Here is a 19,592-nt window from a genome sequence, read left to right on the forward strand (position 1 = left end):
GCATGTCAGCTTGCTGCCGTGTTAGAAGAAGGGCAAGTGGGAGGGGGGTGGGGGATAGATTCACCTCTGCGGGGGTAAGCCCAGGGTGTAAAACTTGCCAGGACTGGCACCTTACATGTATTACTAAATCATAACAATAAATGTTAAATCTTGTTTTACCTTATGATGTTGTGGTTCCTCACTGCCACCTGGGTAAGAGAAGCAATGTGTCAATTTAGTTTTTTTCTCTTTCCCCCCACCGTAAAGCAAACTTGGGTTGGCGCTATTTAAATTTAAGTTATTGTTATTATTAGTTCAGTTCAGTTCAGCTCAGTTGAGTTTCATAGTTTGTCATCATGCCAACACATACTTTCACAAACAGTTTTTGTTCAATACCTGTCGGAGGTTTCATGAATGTAGCACCAAGAGAAATGATGAGCGTTAGGAAAACAGTCAGGCCACCCAGGATCACATTCACCGTATTTGCTTCTTCATGAACCTCTGGGAAGAGAAAATTTGTGATTTGTTTGGTGAAAAAAAAGAAAAGAAAAAGTGTTTCAACAGTATGTGTGTGTTATCTGCAAATATTTATTCTCTACAATTTGAACTATGGCAAAGCACACTAAAGATGAGAGTGCTTTTCATTATGCCCAACAGTGTATAGTTGATTAGACAAAAACCTGGTAATATGAATGAAGTGTGTGCAGTTTGGGGTAAAATTTTGATTTTGATAACAATATATGTGTTGCAGTGCTTCATTTTGCAGGATATATGAGGTATTTTGCAGTTCGGGTTTGTGGTTTTGTGAATTATGTTTAGTATTTTGATAAAACCATGCTAGTTTGCAAAATTGTGTTTTAGCAACTGGAAAAAATTGTAAATACTGGGGTTTAGATTATTTCACCTTCACCCACTTCGCCCACTTAAAAACAGAACAAATCAGATAAGATGACTTTACTATCGCACCAGGAAATGACAGTTTACACAGAGGCAGAAGTCTGTGTGAGAAATGTGAATAAATACGTTTGAACACAAGACTCAAGAGTAATCTTACCTTCAACATGTAACTGTACAACGCTAAATTGTGCATTTTCATCTGTGCCAAATACACAGAAGTACAGTCCAGAGTCGGATAAATCCACACGTTTGATTTTGAGGTAGAGGTGGGTGCCGTTTATCCCCATTCCAACAGTGCTGCTGTTGTATCCATCGCAGAAATGAGCTTTAGTTTCTTTGTGGACCATAACAGAGATACAGTGGACGCTGGTTCTGTTGAGCATCCTGAACCAGAATGTCGGAGGTTTAAATTTGGAAACGACCAGCAGAGTGACATCTTCACCGGGTCGGCCCCTCACAGTGTAAAAGTCAGACGCAGACACAGAGACACAGCCTGAGGAGCGTACACAACAAGAGATTCAGTTACTTGGAGGCAACAAAAACAACAGCAAGAACATAATTCGTCAAGAAATGAGCACAAATAACTTTCTTTCCTGTACTTACAGAGGCTGCAGAGAATGAGAGGTGTTATAAAGCTCATCATTGTGTCTGTGACTGAAAGTGTCAAAAGGCTGTAGCAGAAATGAGCCCAGGAAGGCTGGGTTTTCTACATAAAGAGGAAGGATGTTCTTTATAATGCGCCTATTGTGGTTCTTGCTCTCCTTGAGAGTGAGTTCTTAATGCCACATTCTCATCTACACCTTAGATACCATATTACTGGTGTTAAAATGTCACCACTATCTCAACATTTGTAGCTTGCTTGCTGTTTTTCGGTAGCGAGGTGTCTGATATTTGAGTTCATTTTTATCATTAAATCATGTGTTTCCTTCATTTTGGAAAATTGGATTAGGTTTTGATATTTTACTATATGAATATGTTAGTATTTTATAAGGTATTGCACAATAATGTGGTCTGAGGCAAGTTGAAGACTGCGTTGCCTCTACTCTTTTTACCTGGCAGCAGCTCTGTGCAAGGCAAGGCATCTTTATTTATATAACGCATTTCATACCAAGGCAACTCAATGTGCTTTACATAAAGACAAAACATTAAAAAAACAAAAAGGTCAGTTTGACACATGTTCAGCTTGAGCAAAACAGGAAAAAGAAAAAGAAAGTGAAAAAAGAAACACTCTAATCGTAGCATCACCCTGACCTCAGTTCAGTTAGGGACATAGCAGTGCTGCGGTCACACCATGGAGAGCTTCATCTTGATATCAGCTTCACTTCTCTGCAGCTTCAGTGTGAACTGACACTCTCTGTCACATTTAGAACTAACTCTCACTTACCGGAATTGAAACGGGTCATTCATATAAGCCTAATCATCATCATAAATCATTAATTACATAAGAAATGTATTGATTTTTACACCAAAACTGCCACTCACAGGCAGATGGGCGGGCAGCTATAGCCTAGTTGGTGTCCTGCCAAGAGAGTGCTGGAAGTGGCCGTCATCCCGCCGGAGCTCCTGGAGAAAGTGATGAAATTCACTGAGCTGTGTGCACCTCCAATGATATTATTAACCCAGACATGACAACCACGGCCGTTGCTAAGAATTCTGGGCCCCCTGAAAGAATACTAAAGTGGGCCCCTACCCCCTGACTTTTCCACTTTTTTTTCTTAGACTACGTATGTATTATCGTTTTTTATTTAGCCTACACTTTTTTGATGCTAATGCAGCATTACTGTGAGTATTAGTCAGGTTCTTATGCAGAATAAATCAGTCATACACAGATTAGACTACTGGGGTTTTTTGTGGGCCCTACTGGGCGCTGGGCCCCTAGAATTATCATCATCTTTCTCCCCTATAACGGCCTTGATGACAACGTGAGTTGTTTGCAGGCTACTCGCGTATTCGCGCAAGTATGCGAGTAACATAAATATTCCCGCGGTCAAAATCGTGCGAGTAAAGCGGGGTGAAAATTTGCTTTGTGTGAACGCACCGTAACACACACCTCTTGATAGTTATCAATATCACATTTTTTTCCTCACACGTAAAAATAGTTGAGGAAAGTTTAGAAAATTCAATTTATTGGCTATGTGACTGTTGTCTATGTGTAAGATGTGTTTAAATATTTAGTTATTTTATAGTGATTAAAGCAGAAGTAAGTGGTCCGGTCGTTTTCGCTAATGCTGCGTTCCAGGCAGGCTTTTGAAATCGTAAATTACAGCTTCAAGTCACAATTTACGACTTTGTAGCGTTCCAGGCAACCCACTCGTGTTTTTCCGACCTGTTTTACCGGTGAAAGTCACTATAACGGCCACTCGTAACTTCCGACCGGTGAACTCGTACCAGATCGAACTGGTACGACTTCACGGTCGGAAAAATACGAGTTTCCTTGAACGCACCATAACAGTCCTCGTCCCTACGTCACCACATTCACGGCGTCCCTTGGCTGCACACACAGCCCTGCATGCCGTTCTCTCTCCTCATTGGATAAAAACTGTAGGATACGATAAATGTTTTCTCCTCGGCTCAGAGCAGAGCAGAGTGACTGACAGACCCGTGTTTCAGACCAAACACTCTATGTAAGTGATTGCTGTCGGAAGATATAACTATTTAAGACTTATATTAACACAAATATATCACTTACTTCTGCTTTAATATAGGATCTTTTTACAGTGTAGTATAATTATGTCAATGTAAGTAGTAACATTTGTTCTCAGGTAAATGTAGTGAAAGTAAAAATAAATGGCCAGTATTTTCTTCTGAAATGCAGTTAAGTGGTAGTTCTGTTCTTGCACACACTGAGCTCAGATTTGACACCCAAACCCAGCCAGTGGGCGGAGGATACAGTGAGGACATCCCCCTGGGCGCAGCCTGCCAATTCCTCGGGGTGTGTGGAGCTGCTCCCAGAGGGATACATTTTACACTATAGGGAAGCTTTAGATCAACAGAAGGACTATTCAGATTTCTCAGTCATTTAGAGAGGTTTAGAGACTAACTAGCCTATAGATCCAGTGCTGTGTTTAGAAAGATGTTCTGTCTTGGTTCAATCATGTGTTTTTTCATAGCATATGACAGATGATATTGTGAGTGTGTTTTGATGGATAGATGCCTTTATTGTATCAAGGGGAAATTGTTTCACACACATATAACACACATATACCACCAGACATTAAAACATTCACCCACATTCACTCACCAGACATAACAAAGAAGCAAAAAAAAAAAAAAAGGTTAACCTTCCCTCTCTCTTCACAGCACCTGCAATATCATTGCATGTCGCATTCAAAGACCCACCAGCAGCAGCAGCAGCAGCAGCAGCAGCAGCAGCGCCCCTCCACAACAGTTATGGCCCTGGTTAACCACACAGCATCTTCACTGCTGTTGTATAGACAGCAGGTTGAGCAGCATCAATGTCACATCAGAGATATTAGTGTTGGTCTCCTGATGTCCTATGTGTGATGTCACTGATCACCTGGCGTGTTGGAGATCAGGGAACATTTAACCCTAACTCCCACCCCCCATCCCTTCACTCTCCCATCTATAGGTGTATAGCACATTAAATTATTTAATTCATGCATTGTTTATCTTGCTCATAATTCTGACTAATCTCACTTGTTGTGTTGAGTTTCCTTGGGTTTCCTGAAAGGCACAAAGAAACAAAATGTGTTTGTCACTGTTATTATAACTGTCATGAGGTGCACTGAAAACAATAAACTATTCTGTGGAAATGTCGTCTGTGGTTTTGATGCACAGAGCGGAGAGCACTAGTTTTCTTGTGGCCGAGAATGTTGCTTCAGCTCTCAGCTATGTGGTGAAGTGTAACAGAGAGTATGTATGGCAGCAGTCAGTAGCACGTCCAGAAATGTGAGATTAAATCAAACATAGATGTTTTAATGAGTAACTTAACTTCTTTTCTTGTTTATGTTTCCCAAAACTACTGATGTTGTGTAGTAATGTTATTGTCTGTGGTCAGCCAACCTACAGAGTTTACCTGTGGAAACCTTTGACCTAACACAGCTCATGATTTCCACCTCAGGTGTGGTCAGACCACACTGTGCTCTGTTTCTTCCTGTCTAACCTGTCAAGTGCTGCTCATTGACTCTCTCACTGCTGCATTGCAATCACATCATCACACCTTTTACACTCAGATACAGATTTTTTATTAAATTACACAATTTGCACAATCTTTATTACAACATTTAATGACAGTGATGGTCAATCTTCCCCAAAGGCAATTACTTGCGACTGTGACAGAAGCTCTGTTTCCTCTAAAATGTCAAACAATAAATGGTCACATACTGTATGAACTATTGTGTTTACATTTCATTGACTGTGTTAGAACACGTTCAACTCTAATATAAGTTTGTTAAAAATCAGCAATTTTCTTCTCATACATTCCTGTAGTGTTAATACACTACATTGAAACTCAGCGACCATGGACTTCAATGGGGCGGCATGGAATCATTTGCTTTCACTACAATTAAACTAGATGGTTGTTGGATAAATGCTCTGAAGGCTAAATCCCCTTTCTGATTGACAGCTATTTTTTAAAATCTTTTTTTAAGTATAATTTTTGGGCTTTTTATTGCCTTTAATCGATAGCACAGTTGAGAGAGAGAGACAGGAAATGGGGAGACAGAGAGGGGGATTGACATGCAGGAAAGGATTCGAACATTTTCATGTTCAGTCTCATTGCAGATTTTACAAGTGAAGTCACGAAACAAACTGCAGGTCATTACAGTACTTGGTAAATACAGCCTATTTCTATTACACATATACTGGATATAAACGGTAAATAAAACACAATTATAGCATAAATGTTCAAGTTTAATATAATCTCAATTAGTTCCATGATGATGTAGGTTGAAAATAAGCGTCCTTCTTTGCTCTTCCCATATACAAACCTCAGATGAAGACTGACATGATAAAGCATCACTTCCTATCTGAGTCTATTTGACGGCAGTGTACACTACAGGCTCCGCCCGTACAGGCCTTCTGTTCCTTTTGATCTTTGGTTCTCCGAAATTCAGCGCTGCATAGTTCACATCACCAGAGGCTTGATTCTGATTCTGTTAATGAAAACATTTGATTCCTGAAGTCACAGAGCTGAATAGTCAATGTAAGAAAATGTTACCAGACCACATATAAACTCGATTTTGATTTAAAGTTACAGTTTATTTACCTCACTGAGATGTGGAGTCTGTTCCTCTTCCTTCAAATCTGAACAACAGAAACATCATCTGATCAGTTAACTCTTGACTATTCAAACATTAATGGGAAAGAGGATGTTGTGCATTTGTAACTTAAATGAATACATACAGGTACATACTATGTGAAGTTTCCTCATTTTGACGACGAGAGCAATGATGATTAAAATGAGGAAAACGATCAGAACACCCAGGATCACACTCAACAGAGGTAGTGCTTCAACAGACTCCTCTACAAGAAAGAGAAAATAAAAATAACGTTTGGAATTGTGACAAAATGCATATCTGTTTCTGTCCAGCCAAATCACAGACAAAATGACCATAAAAAATATTTAAAATGAATCTTACCTTGAACCTTTAAGTATGTTGCACTGTCAATGAGTGGCTTATAATTATAATTATTATTAATAATACTGTTAGCTCCACAGAAATAGAGTCCAGAATCAGATAAATCCACTTGTTTGATCTGGAGAAAGAGGGTAGTGGTGTTGGACGTCATGTCAAATCTTCCATTTTCAAATCCATCACAGAACGAAGCGTTGCTATCAGAGCTGTACATTGAGGAGATACATGTGATGTTGGGTCTGCTGTTCATTCTAGACCAGACTATGTGACCAACACCACTGCTGTAGTTGGTACAGATCAGTGTGACCTGTTCACCAGACTGGACCTCCACAGTGTAAAACTCAGAGACAGAGACAGAGATCCAACCTGAAACAAAGAAAAAGTCTTTTCTTCACCAACCTGTGATTCAACAAAAAAACAAAGTTCACCGCAGAAATGTTAGTAATTGTTGCCTTTAGAGAAAGATGAGTAAGTGTACTTACTGAAGGAGAAGAGTAAAGCTGTCAGCAAGTGAACGTTCATCATTGCACGTACAGTAGGACTGCACCACTGTAATGTTGGTGACTGAGCTGTGTTCCGGTGAGTGGTCTCATCAAAAAGAGGCGGGCTCTTTTTTTTGTTCTTCTGATGCGGTAGCTCAAGGAAAATAGAACTGCTCAAAAGAAATACAAAACACCTTCCATCTTAGCTGTGTGGGGTTCTGGTGCAGAGAGCTGAGGTCCAAGTTTCCACAGATTGTTGTCTCTCTGTAAACAGAGACGTCTCTGAACACAGACAGTGGTGTTTGTTACCCCAGTGGAAAGAAGGTCAGGTGTGGAAATATTTTTTTCATATTAAAAGCAACACTATGTAACTATTTTATCTTTGAAAAAATCATTTTGATGTTTTATTCACTTCTAACTGAGATATCGGATTCTGACACTGCACACCCAGCTGGTCTTGGTGTAAGAAGCCAACTCGCTCTCGGTTTTCAGTCTGTTTATCGTACAGCAGCAGAGACGCTAAAGAGGCCAAACAAGATGTTTCTGGAGGATGCAAGGAAGAAAAGAAGAAAGAGTGTTCCAACAAGGGCTTGGAGGAGGGTAAAAGTTAGACCGACCTCTACTCGTCAGTGAGAACTCAGAGAAAAGACAGGATACAAGAACGATGCTGAACGTGCCAGTTTGTTGCTGGACTAGTAAATAATGTCTTTGCTGGATACCCAGGCTTCAGCAACAAATGCAAATGTACCTCTATCTGTGAGTGGTACTCAATTCATGACTCTGTTAACATGGGAATCAAACCTACGACCTTGAGGTCAAGAGTCACATATTGTATAGACACAGCTAATCAGACAGACACATGGGGGAGGCGAGGTGCGCCACTTGTGTCAAGGCACACTTTGCAAGTTTTATACGTCGTGCACCCCGGCAAAAGTACTTCTCTTTCCCATCCATTCCATCCGCGGGGGGGCAAGCTCACAGTGGCTGAATATATAGTAACACAAACAGACCTCCATGGGCTGATGAATCCCCGTGTAACAAAGATGAGTAGTGTGCACAGATCAGAACATAAACAAATACCAAGCGTAACGGGGATGAAATCAGAAGCACCTGTATGTACGCCAAGCTCCGTGGCCTTGCGAGTATCTTGCTCTTTTTCTCTTTTCTTTTGAATTTTCTGAGATAAGGGATGCGGAATATAGGCTGTGTTCAGCAGGTGAATCTGATTCAAATTGGATTCCTTCTCAAACGCTGACTGTCCACACTGTTTTTAGCAAGTGTCCAAATCGGGGTTACACCCCGCCTTTACGAAAATAGACTTCCATTCTTCGCAATAACTGTGTTTTATATTCTTTTGGTTTTGGGTTCGGAACAGCGGTGTGTCGGAATGGAGATCTGTCCCCCCAAATCGGATTTGGCTCTGTTCAGACTGGGCCACATTATTGACCGATCTGACAGGTTGCTGTAGCGCCATCCAGCGTGTGTATTGTGTGATGTCATATAATTAAGACAGCGACAAAAACAACACAACAACAAACATGATGGAGGCAGGTCACCTCAGTATATTGGCCTTGTCACTGTCCAGTAGAGGTGCAGAACATCTCAGACGCACCAGACATTTTCAACGCCGACATCCTCCTCTGACTGCTCCATTCCGTTGATATCGCTCCACAACTGGAAATAGGAGGGTGGTCAGACGGCAGTCTGGCGCAACGGGTCTGGTGTCATGGACAGTCAAAACCGATCTGAGTGTTTGGAACTGTTCAGACTGAGACGCATCTGTCCAAATGCGATTTGAAACTACCTCCCAAATGTGGTTTCGATCTGGTTTGCAAAAATTGGATTTCATGTGATTGTTCAGACATCAAAAGTGCCATCCGGTTCCAATCTGGATTGGCTAAAAAATGGGTTTTTGGCTGGCAGTTTGAACAAGCCCATATTCTCACTATCTGATGTTGAGGCTGTTTGTGGTTGGCTGAGAGAGATGTGAACTTGTTAGTTTGTATCACAGTTTCATCTGTGTTAATTCAGTCAGGTCCAGTTTCCATTGCGCGCGCCAACCACCTTTGATCTGACATCAGATGTGATGGGACAGTCGATATAGATATAAATCTATGTGCCAATTCAGAATCATGGTTGTTGTGATTATTTGTTGCATTGAAATATGTCTGACATTCTGGAAACCTGCGTGTGTGTCAGGATGTGTGGAAGATTGGACCCAAATGCAGACTTGGGTAAAAGTAGGTCTGGTGGCACAGAAAGGTTTTATTTACCTTCGGACAAAAACTCAAGGAGCAGGAACACAGGGTACAAACGCAGACAATTTGACAAAGACATAGGGAGAACACTGAGGTTAAGTACGTGAGGAAACGAGACACAGGTGGTGCAAACAGACACAGGTGAGATACATGAGGTAATCACAGCAGGGAGCACACGGGAAGACAGGACACTGAACTTCAAAACAAAACAGGAACTCTATGACAGACACAGACCATGACAGTACCCCCCTCTCAAGGGCTCACTACCAGACAGCCCAAGACACTGACCAGGGTGGGCAGCCAGGGCCTGGAGGAGGGACAGACAGACAGAGGACAAAAACATGGAGACAAACTCGGGAGGGTGGTGGGGGTCTGGTGGAGGGACGTCAATAGCACGCCATCTTGGGACGGGGTTTCTGACCATAGACATATACGTCTGACAAGCAGTCAGACCCGATCAGACCCTTATAGAACAAATTTCAGTGTATTTATGCATGTGGGTGTGTGTCTGAGTATGTAACATAGACTGTAAAAAGAATGGACGTAGCGTCCGTGACGTCACCCATTGGTTTTGGGGAGTCGTTTTTGTGACTCAAATATGGCGGCCTGAACAGCGCCATGTTGGATTGGCCGGCCGAGAACCAATACATCCATGCCGAGAACCCGCCCACTGGCCTCGAAGCAGCTGTCCACGGAGCTGCTCGGACCTGTCACTCAACGTTTCCGCGCCCTAATTGGCCAGAGTTTTAACCTAATAACAGTAAAACGGTAGAGTTAAAAAAAAATTCACCCCCCTCAGAGTGTGTGCGGGGGTAGAAACTATCAATTGAGACAAAAAAACGTTCTGACACCAGGCTTTTAACATGTTTATTGAGGATGTAAAATCGGCGATTTTAACATGGGGGTCTATGGGGAATGCTCCCTTCTGACACCAGCCCCCAGAGGAAGCCTGGGGGATCGCAGTTTTTTGAACGCGGAAGTGAGCTTCACTTCTCAGACCCACAACTGCCCCCTTGGTATGTAAGTGTATGTTTAAAGCAACATTGCAGAGTTTCAGCTCAGTGCTTCCACCATCTGGTTGAGAAGTGCTATCGTCTGGGGGGAAAACGAAACTTAACGAAAACGAAAGCGCATCCAGCGCTTCCCATTAATAAACGACAGTGTTTCCCACATGTTTGCAAGGAGACTGTGTGACGGGTGGTTGGATCGTCCGACCGGATGGAGGGGAACCGTATGAGTTTTGCTTTTCATCCTATTAACAATTTTTCTACCATTGCAATGAATCTGGAAACGTTATTATTATTTAAGGCCGAGAAACTCCACAATGTTGCTTTAAAGCAGAAGTAAGCGATCCGGTGGTTTTGTCTAACTTCCTGTCAGCAGATGGAGTTAGCAGTCCCCGCCCTCGTCCCTACGTCACCACATTCACGCGCATCCCTTGGCTGCACACACAGAGGTTGAATATTCAGTGAGTTATGAAGATTGTAATCGTTGATAGACCTCTGCCTCTGTTGACTAATGCAGTAAGTAGACACAGCTTCCTCCGACCCAAGATGGCGGCCGCGTTGACGTATCGTTCCAATGGACAGCAGCATCAGAGGTGGCACACACCTTCTCATCACAATCCATGCCATCAGCTGTTATTAAAACCCAACTCATCAATAACAGGATTGAAATATTGGACCACGGCTCATGCCACACAATAAACTTTTAACATTTAATCCACACTCAAACCTAAGCAACAATAATGTTGACTGTACTCAACAAGCTATTATTACAAGGTTTTGTTAAAAAATCAAACATGATGTTTATTACAAGATCACATTTTATTTGGTAACAAGGAGCATGGCAACTTTCCCAACATGTGTCACAGCGAGTTGCATTTGATGCCCTGGTTCAGGTCTCTGGCATTAGGTGGGTGAAAAGTGACAGTCTCTCGGTCCAGATTCTGCAAGAGATAATTGAAACACAGGTGACTGTGAAAGTGATGTAACTTACTCAGACACACATAGGCTATTATCTTTGTGGATATTCTTCTGTATTAGCACTAGGGGAGAGTGGGGTAATGTGAGACACCGGGTAATGTGAGACACCCCCTATATCTAGAAAACGGAACACATTTATGGTCATCTGACCATTATGTTTTCAAGCCCCTTCCATTTCCCAATGGCTATGAAGAAGAGGACCTCATGATGCTGTGGAAAGCATGTTTTTTTCACAAAAATATGATTTTTGCATGTAAAAGTAAATTTTCTTGCTGTCAACTTAATCAGCTGTTGTGCCAAAGCAAATTGATTCAGGTAGAAAAACTTCTATGATACATGATGATGAACTACCAACATATAAGACCATGTGATGATGCTGGCTGAAAATTAGCCGGAATTTCTAAGAGAGGTCATTTTTTCTAAAATGGGGGTGTTGGGGTAAAGTGAGACAAATGCAGCGGGGTAAAGTGAGACCATGGATGTATTATAATAAATCCATGAGTGAGACTGTGAGCACACCACACACAAAGATTTACACTAGAATCTCATCCCCCAAGCCAGAAATCTTGCGTGATCAATGATCTGTAGCCACACTGCTTTGTTATGCTAGGTGCTCTCAGTCAGCTCACTTTTTTATTGGTTAATTAACTCAATTTTAGTCACATTCCACTTTGTCAGCTCCCCCCACACACTAGAGGACTTTTGATCAAAATGGTCACGATTGTCGGGGCCTACAATCTGACCCCCAGACTATCTAACTGGTTCTATCTGTCATTTAAATGTTAATTAAAACATTTTGTGTTGTATTTGATTTTGGTTTTGAGTCACTTTGTGTTGAGAAAAAAAAGTGCTTAATTGACCAATCCCAATGATTCTGTTACTAGTCCGACATTAGTTCTGGGATGTGTGGTTGTCAAGCTATGTCAGGACTCTAACTGTTACAACATGTGTTGTTATGGTAGTTTCAGAGTGGAAAAAGTAAGTGGATCAGTTTACCCCATTGATTTTTCTAGTTTGTCTCAGTTTACCCCTGACCTGGGGTAAAGTGAGACACGAGACCACTTTTTTAAAAACAATCATATTTTCACTGTCCTTCGTCCTAAATACATTCTGATAATTTCCATTGCTAGGCAACATCCTGAATTAATGGGAAATGTGTAAATTTTACTGATAAATCATTTTAGCTCGCTTAGAGGGGAGCAAATGTAAAAAGTGTCTCACTTTACCCCACTCTCCCCTACTCGGCAGCAGGATGGAGGACAGCCCTCAAACAAACAGACAGTACCTGCGTGGAGCCTCATTTTGACGACAAGGCCAGCGATGACCTTCGTAAGAAAAATCGTAACTCCACTCAGTATCACACTGACCAGGGTTGTTATTTCACTTGGTCGCTCTACAAGAAAGATGGATTGATTTGACTACATGGACAATGGTAAAAACAAAACATGCAACAACCTGGCTAACATTAAGATAGACAGATCCTTCAATTAACAAAATTTCATCTGCAATTTTATTATCACTGACATTGTCACTGCCATTATAAAATATGATACAAATAACTTTTGAATATACAGAATTTAATACAGTACCTTCTTTTATGTTATTAGCTAAATGTCACCTCTTACCTTGAACATTTAAATAAGTTGCACTGACAATTACTGGGTATTTGTTGATGATAAATCCACAAAAGTACAACCCAGAGTCAGATACATCTGCATGCTTGATCTTGAGAAAGACAGTGGACATGTTTGATGTCGTTTCAAATTTGCCATTGTCAAATCCAGTGCAGAACGAAGCAGTTGTATTAGAACTGTACATGGAGGAAATGCAGCGGGGCTGCAATCTGTTGACTTGTCCAAACCACATTATCAGAGAGACAGTACTGCTAAAGTTGGAGCACAGCAGCGTCGCCTCTTCACCGAACTGGACCTCCACAGTCTGAAACTCAGAAGCTGAGATGGAGATCCAGCCTGAAACACACAGCAGAGATTCTTGAGATTTTGTAGTTTATAATGCACTGGATAGACAACAATGCCCATTCACAACAGTTGCTGCGACTAAACTTAGTTTTGGTGGTTAGTGGTTATTATAATAAACAAGCTCACTATAGAGTACATTTTGAGAGTAAATCAGAGACTGTACTTACTGAGGCTGGCGAGAAGCAGAGCTGTTTTTAGAGTCAAGCTCATGTTTCTGTGACTGTAACTGAGCTTCAAACACATCAGGAAGAGGGTGAGCATTTATCATATTCACCAACCACAAAATAACCCACCACATCTAGAGTGGTGTTATCATTGCAGTGAAAGCTGCACTCACCAGGGACAAGTGCAAGTTCAGATGTGTTAACCCCTTTTACTCCTGCAGCAAAGTGTTCTAAAGTCCAGTCCCCAGGCACTGCCACGATACACAGAGAGCTAGCCGTAAACCAGTTAAAAAGTAAAAGTGTCGCAGATTATGTGGTTTCGTATAAAGCGCAGAGGGCAGATGTGATCTACCTGGACAGATGTGTGAAGCTGTTGTGTGCCATAAAAGTAGCAGATAGCCACCCCTTACAGTATATCCACATTTATTGAGCTGTACAATGCATTTGTGCGGTAGGTGTCTTAGTTTATTGAGGGAAATGCTGCCATTGTGATGGAAATATGTGTGTTTAATGAAGTACTGTAGGCCTAATGAAATAACGTGACCCTAAGCTTGTGAGAGTATGAGGGTGTCCCAATATCTGCAGTAAACCCTGTCTGCTACAGCGCTGCCTCCTGTTGTCTACTGATTTTGAGAGAGTTCAGTTACTGCTCTGTATGAATCTGCACAAGGCTCTGCACCTCTGGAAGGATTAGTTATTGTGGTATGTAAGGTAAACATGTGACAAGAGGATTTATTACTGGTGAAATTCTAAATAACTGCATTTCTCGGCGTACCATGATAATATTTCAGACTTCACAGACTCAAGTAGCCTTTGTTGCATGTGGTTTTATTGCAAGGTGCTGAGGGCCAGTCTTGTAGCTTTCATTTTTGCTCATGCACGTTGTGTTCTCACCACAGTGGAAAATTACAGGGGGGGAGGAGAGACAACATTCGCTGCTGGTCTGTATGTACATGCGCACACGGCTGAGGCAGAGAGCAAACTCTTTGTGTTTTTCATATACATCCACCCTGGCATGAGACAATGGCAAAGAATATGAAAGAGATAAGTAAATGATACCAACTTTCCACTTAACATGCGCCTTGTTTCAAAAATGTTGCCACCACCCACACGGAAGTGCACGACAACAGAAACAAATGACAACACACCAGTGGGACACCAGATGGCAGCTCTACCAGTGAAGGCCATCAGTGCCTCAATAGGTACAGCAATACATCCATGGCATAAACTCCTGTTCAAAATGTCTGTTACTGTAATGTGACCAGTTAAGCAAGTGGAAGATGAAATGAGAAACATTAAGTTAAGCATAACCCTCTTTTGAAATATTTTAAGCAATAACAGTGAATTATTCTTGTTTTCAGTTTTAGAGTGAAAATGGAAACAAAGCAGCAGCCTGCAAAAGAATGGGAAACCCTGGAGACTTGAGCTCTCAGATAACTTTGACCAAGGTATCAGACAAGATATTTACTATTTTTATGCTGTGATAGTTTCCAAAGGGGGGGCTACTAGCTACTAACTATGCAGGGTGGCCAAACCTTTTCCTTTTCTGTCATTCTGAAAATGTAAAAGATTAAAAAACACCTTTTTGCGATCATTTCATCTTCCACTTGCTTACAGTAACTGTTCACAATAATAGAAATAATGACCAGAGGTGTCCAAACTTTCCGACGCCATTGCACATAGATTGGATCACTACCGAAGTGCAGGTTTTCTCACATTGTTTCACATGAAGGACACACATGCAGGGGCGGAGTGGCCATCGGGAGGACCGGGAGATTTCCCGGTCGGCCGGCGGCCAATAACCCCAAGTGAGCCGGCCCGCAAGCTGCCCTGCGTGGCTGTGTGGTGCTCATGAGTTAAAAGTAACTATGATCACAACTCCCCATGATAATCTCCAAGCTCTACCTCTACATCTAAGTAATAGTCCACCATTATTTGTACCCCTTCATGTCTCTCTACCTCTCACTCATGGTTGCGATAGTGAATCAGACTCTCATCAATCAGCCTCCTATCTTTATCTAATTATTTTACTTCAATGTTACAGAACTTTCATGACCACAAAATATAAAATAACCAGCAATTTAATTTGTTTGTTTGTTCTTAAAGTAATGTAGAATGGTGCAAAGCCTCATGGGAAATGGGAAATGCGTTAGCCTATCACTGTTAAAGTTATCATTAAACTAGCGGCTGCGGCTAAAAACAGAACGACTCACGGAAGCCAACCAGCAAACCTGATCAGTCCTGCCCGTGTGTTACGTTATCTATAAGTTATATTAATTTAACAAGACAACACAGTCCGTGCTTTACTGTAAGTGGGCCAGTGCGCGTCGGTACGCGGACCGCGGTACCGTTACGAGCCGGAACCTCTCACATCACAGCAGCAGCTGCTCTGTCTTCTCCATGGGCACCGAAGCATCTTGGTGAGTAGGACAAGACCCGAAACGAAACCGTGGCGTTTGCAGCGCGCTGTCAGTAAAATCCATTTGCAGACTAGTTGAGAAGGGGAAATAAAGGAGTAAACATGACTGGATGTAATTTTATGGTCAGCAGTGTTAAGTAGGCTAAATCTGCTTGGGAGGCACTAATTGCAGCTCTTTCACATTTTGTATTTCTGTAATTTTTTTCTTTCTTTTTTTTAGCTAGATAAAAGTAACAATGTGTTAAAATCATGGATGTATTGGTTAAAATGCACCAGAATATGGGAAATGGTGTAGCCTTTACAAAAACATTTCTGGGGGAGGACCCCCAGACCCCCAATTAAGTTGTTTCACCCACATTTTTTTTTTTTTTGCTTCTGGCACTCATATATTTTGCCATATGGAATGACACATAGCTCTGTTTGAGCGGTGAGCGGTACAGAAATATGTAAATGGTGTGTGTGTGTGTGTGTGTGTGTGTGTGTGTGAGTGTGGGGGGGGGGGGGGGGGGGGGGGGGGGGGGGGGGTTGGGCCGATGGTGGGCCGGTGCGGTCAGAATTTTCCCGGTAGATTTTGGTGCCCCACTCCGCCCCTGCACACATGAGACCAAAGACCCCAGTTTGATAAGATATTGTCCCAAGGTGTCATAGGTGAAGAGGCCAGAGAGACCATTTTTTTCCTGTTATTTCTGCTAGTTGGACATTTTAGTCTATTGGGATCAATTCACTTTTTGGAGCCAGACTCCAGTTGCATTCATAGTCATGTACTGCCCAGAATGAGCATGAGCATGCTTAGTTAGTTAGTTTTGGAACACTGCGTTTACATGTATACAGAAACCTGGTTATTCATATTTATATTTACACGATGAATACCAGTATCCAAGTTTCTGATCACTGCATCATATTTGCGCAGGTGCTTGTGATGTTGTTAACACAAACTGCAGCAATTTTTAAAATTGCCAAAATGAGACCACTGTGGCTTCTTGTGGTTTGGGGCTGTTAAACACAATGTCCTCACCTCGAAGCGCTGTCTAGCTGTCACTACCAACATGCAGGAAGAGGGATAGGTGGATGGAAATAAACAGCCATGAATGGTGGGACAGGATCATGTTAATGCAGTTCATGAATTCAAGGTGGAGGGAAAACTTTCAAGGCATCTTTTCATCGTCTGTGTGACATATGTGATGTAAGAAGTGTGTTTTCTTCATTGGCCACATCTGCTCAGACAGTCGCAGATATCAGAAACTGGGACAAGGCATATGCTACAGAACTCTCTTTGAGTTCTCCAGGTAGCAAAACCTGTAGTTTGTCAAAACCAGTGGTCTCATTGGTAATAGTCATGCACACTGACCATTTGACCAAGAGATATCCCTGTGGTCAAGTAGCCAGGGCGCACAATCAATTGGAGGCATAGTGACAGGACCCCACTGTGCAGCATCGCCATCATCTTCCCTTAGATCACTCACCACTTTACAATGCAGCTTGTTGTGCTCCAAGCTAGCTGTCAACCAGTCGTACCATAGTTTCCCACCGTATGCCACACAAAGCTTGTTGGTTTGAGTTAGCATCCATTTTTTCCTGCAAAGGTCCGCAGTCGTATCACAAAATCTTGCTGTTAAATCACCCGCCATCACCTTTCCAGAATAACAGACAACGTGCATCATCACGCTGCTGCCCATGGGCCAATCAGTCAGGCTGATTTCAATGACAACATTGGCTGATGATACTGTCACTCAACGTTTTAACCCAGGGGCTAGCAGTGCTGGCCCTGCTGCCCCTGACTGCACACCACTGATAATGTCTAATGTCTACATGCACAAACACAAAAACATCAGATTATAACTGGATTCAAGTCCATGGAAACACACTCCACGTGATGTATCTCTATGCCCATACTCCCAATATCCCTCTGTATCTCCCACTATCACTTGGGGCCCTAGTCTCGTAGACCGGGCGAAGTCTAACCTCAGCGCAGCTTCGCCACGTCAACTAGGCGTGTCCAGGTCCATTTCGCAAGTTTGGTGGGTCGTGCAGTCAGACTTACGCCAGCGTAAAACCCTCCCCTCGTCCCTCCTACCGGCGCAAACGGTGAAGAGGGAGGAGACAGGGCGGGAGGGAGACAGGAGGAGGAGAGAAAGGCGTGGAGTGGGTTTGACACAGCCGAGTCAGATCTTCACCAATCAAATGAGCTCCTCTCCTCACCTTTAACTGCGTGGCGGGCGATGCGCGCTGCAAGTTTGTCATTTTATACTTTGACATGGACGGAGGAGACAGCGACGCCAGAGGCCGAACCTCTCCCCGGAGGAAACAGCTGTTTTGGTCCGGAGGTCCGAGCTCAGAGTGACCAATAATGAGTTTACTAATATCCTTAACCAGGATTGATCTGATACACTGAGAACCGGTGCTCAGTGTAAGAAACAACAACTAATAAACTAATAAAGAAACTCACATTTATTCAAACCCTGTGTAAGCAAGATGAGAGGTGTAGGCTACACTAATCACAACATAAACAAACACCATGCAGGATGAAATCAGCGTAAAGGACGCGCTCTCTCTCTCTCTGTCCTCCTCTCTCTCTCCTCCTCTCTCTCTGTCCTCTCTCTCTCTCTCTCTGTCCGTCTCTTTTTTTTCTGTGATAGAGATGCTGAGTATACTGTAGTAGGCTATATACTGACTATCTGATACCGAGGCTGTTGTGGTGGACTAAGAGAGATGAAGATTTGTGTTTTGTTTTTCATTACGGCTGCGTGATGCGGTCGCTCGCGCTAATGAATTAATAAGTAAATAAATAAATAAAGCGATCATCACAAGGGCAGAGTGGTATCTCAACACGGCAGTGACATGCAGTCATCCACCCTCAGTTCTGCTTGGGACATCCACAGCTGCTTTTCAGTGCCAGTTTGTCCCTGCTGTGTTAATTCAGGTGGAGTTTCCTTTACGCACCGACAGCCTTTGATCTCTGCTTTGATCTGACGTCACATGTGACGGGACAATCTATATAGATATAAATTCACGTGTTGATTCCATTAGTTGCATTAAATAGTGGTTATTGTGGATATTTATTGCATTGAAATGTGTCTGGAACTGTGGAAATCTGCCTGTGAGGTCTTGGTGACGTGTGTGCACTGCAGGTCAGTCAGCCAAACTTCCACTGCACCTGCTGCGCTCCGCCCTGCGCTGAGAGTAGACCTGGTTGGAGGTGGCGAGCTTTCAGCACAACCTCGGCGAGACATTTTCGCACAAAACTTCCACTGCACCAAGCTGAATCTGTGACGCCTCCCCCTGCTGCGCGGCCACGCCTATCTCAGCGCAGCGCGATCTACCAATCTCCCAATCTGACTTTGCACTAGGCTGCGCTGGTCGAAACTTGCATTAGACCAGCTGCGTTACCTTGCGCCACCTGCGCTGCGCCAAGAAACTAGGGCCCTTGGTGTTCCTTTAATTCGATGGGAATTTGATGGATGTTTGCACATTGTAGATCATCCTGGGATCTTTGATGGTTGACGAGCTAAGTGTACTTGTCAAGCTGCCCTAGACTTTCACTCTTTCACTCCAGTGTGGTTCAAAGCCAAATTTCTTTATAGAAAATGATGATATTGAAAACTATAACAAAGTTAAACTATAACATAGTCATACTGTATGCACCACAAAAAATCACACTGCTACTACTAGCCTACTACTACTACTACTACTACAGGTTTCAGCAGTGTAACATGCTGAACCAAGGCAAAGTGATTTCAGACTATCAAAGAAAAAAAAGGAAAAGAACACCCCACCTCTTAATAGCAACATCACCCCGACCTCAGTTCAGTTAGAGACATTACAGCGCTGCAGT

Source organism: Trachurus trachurus (assembly GCF_905171665.1).
Source record: "Trachurus trachurus genome assembly, chromosome: 18".
In the NCBI taxonomy this organism is placed as follows: Eukaryota; Metazoa; Chordata; class Actinopteri; order Carangiformes; family Carangidae; genus Trachurus; species Trachurus trachurus.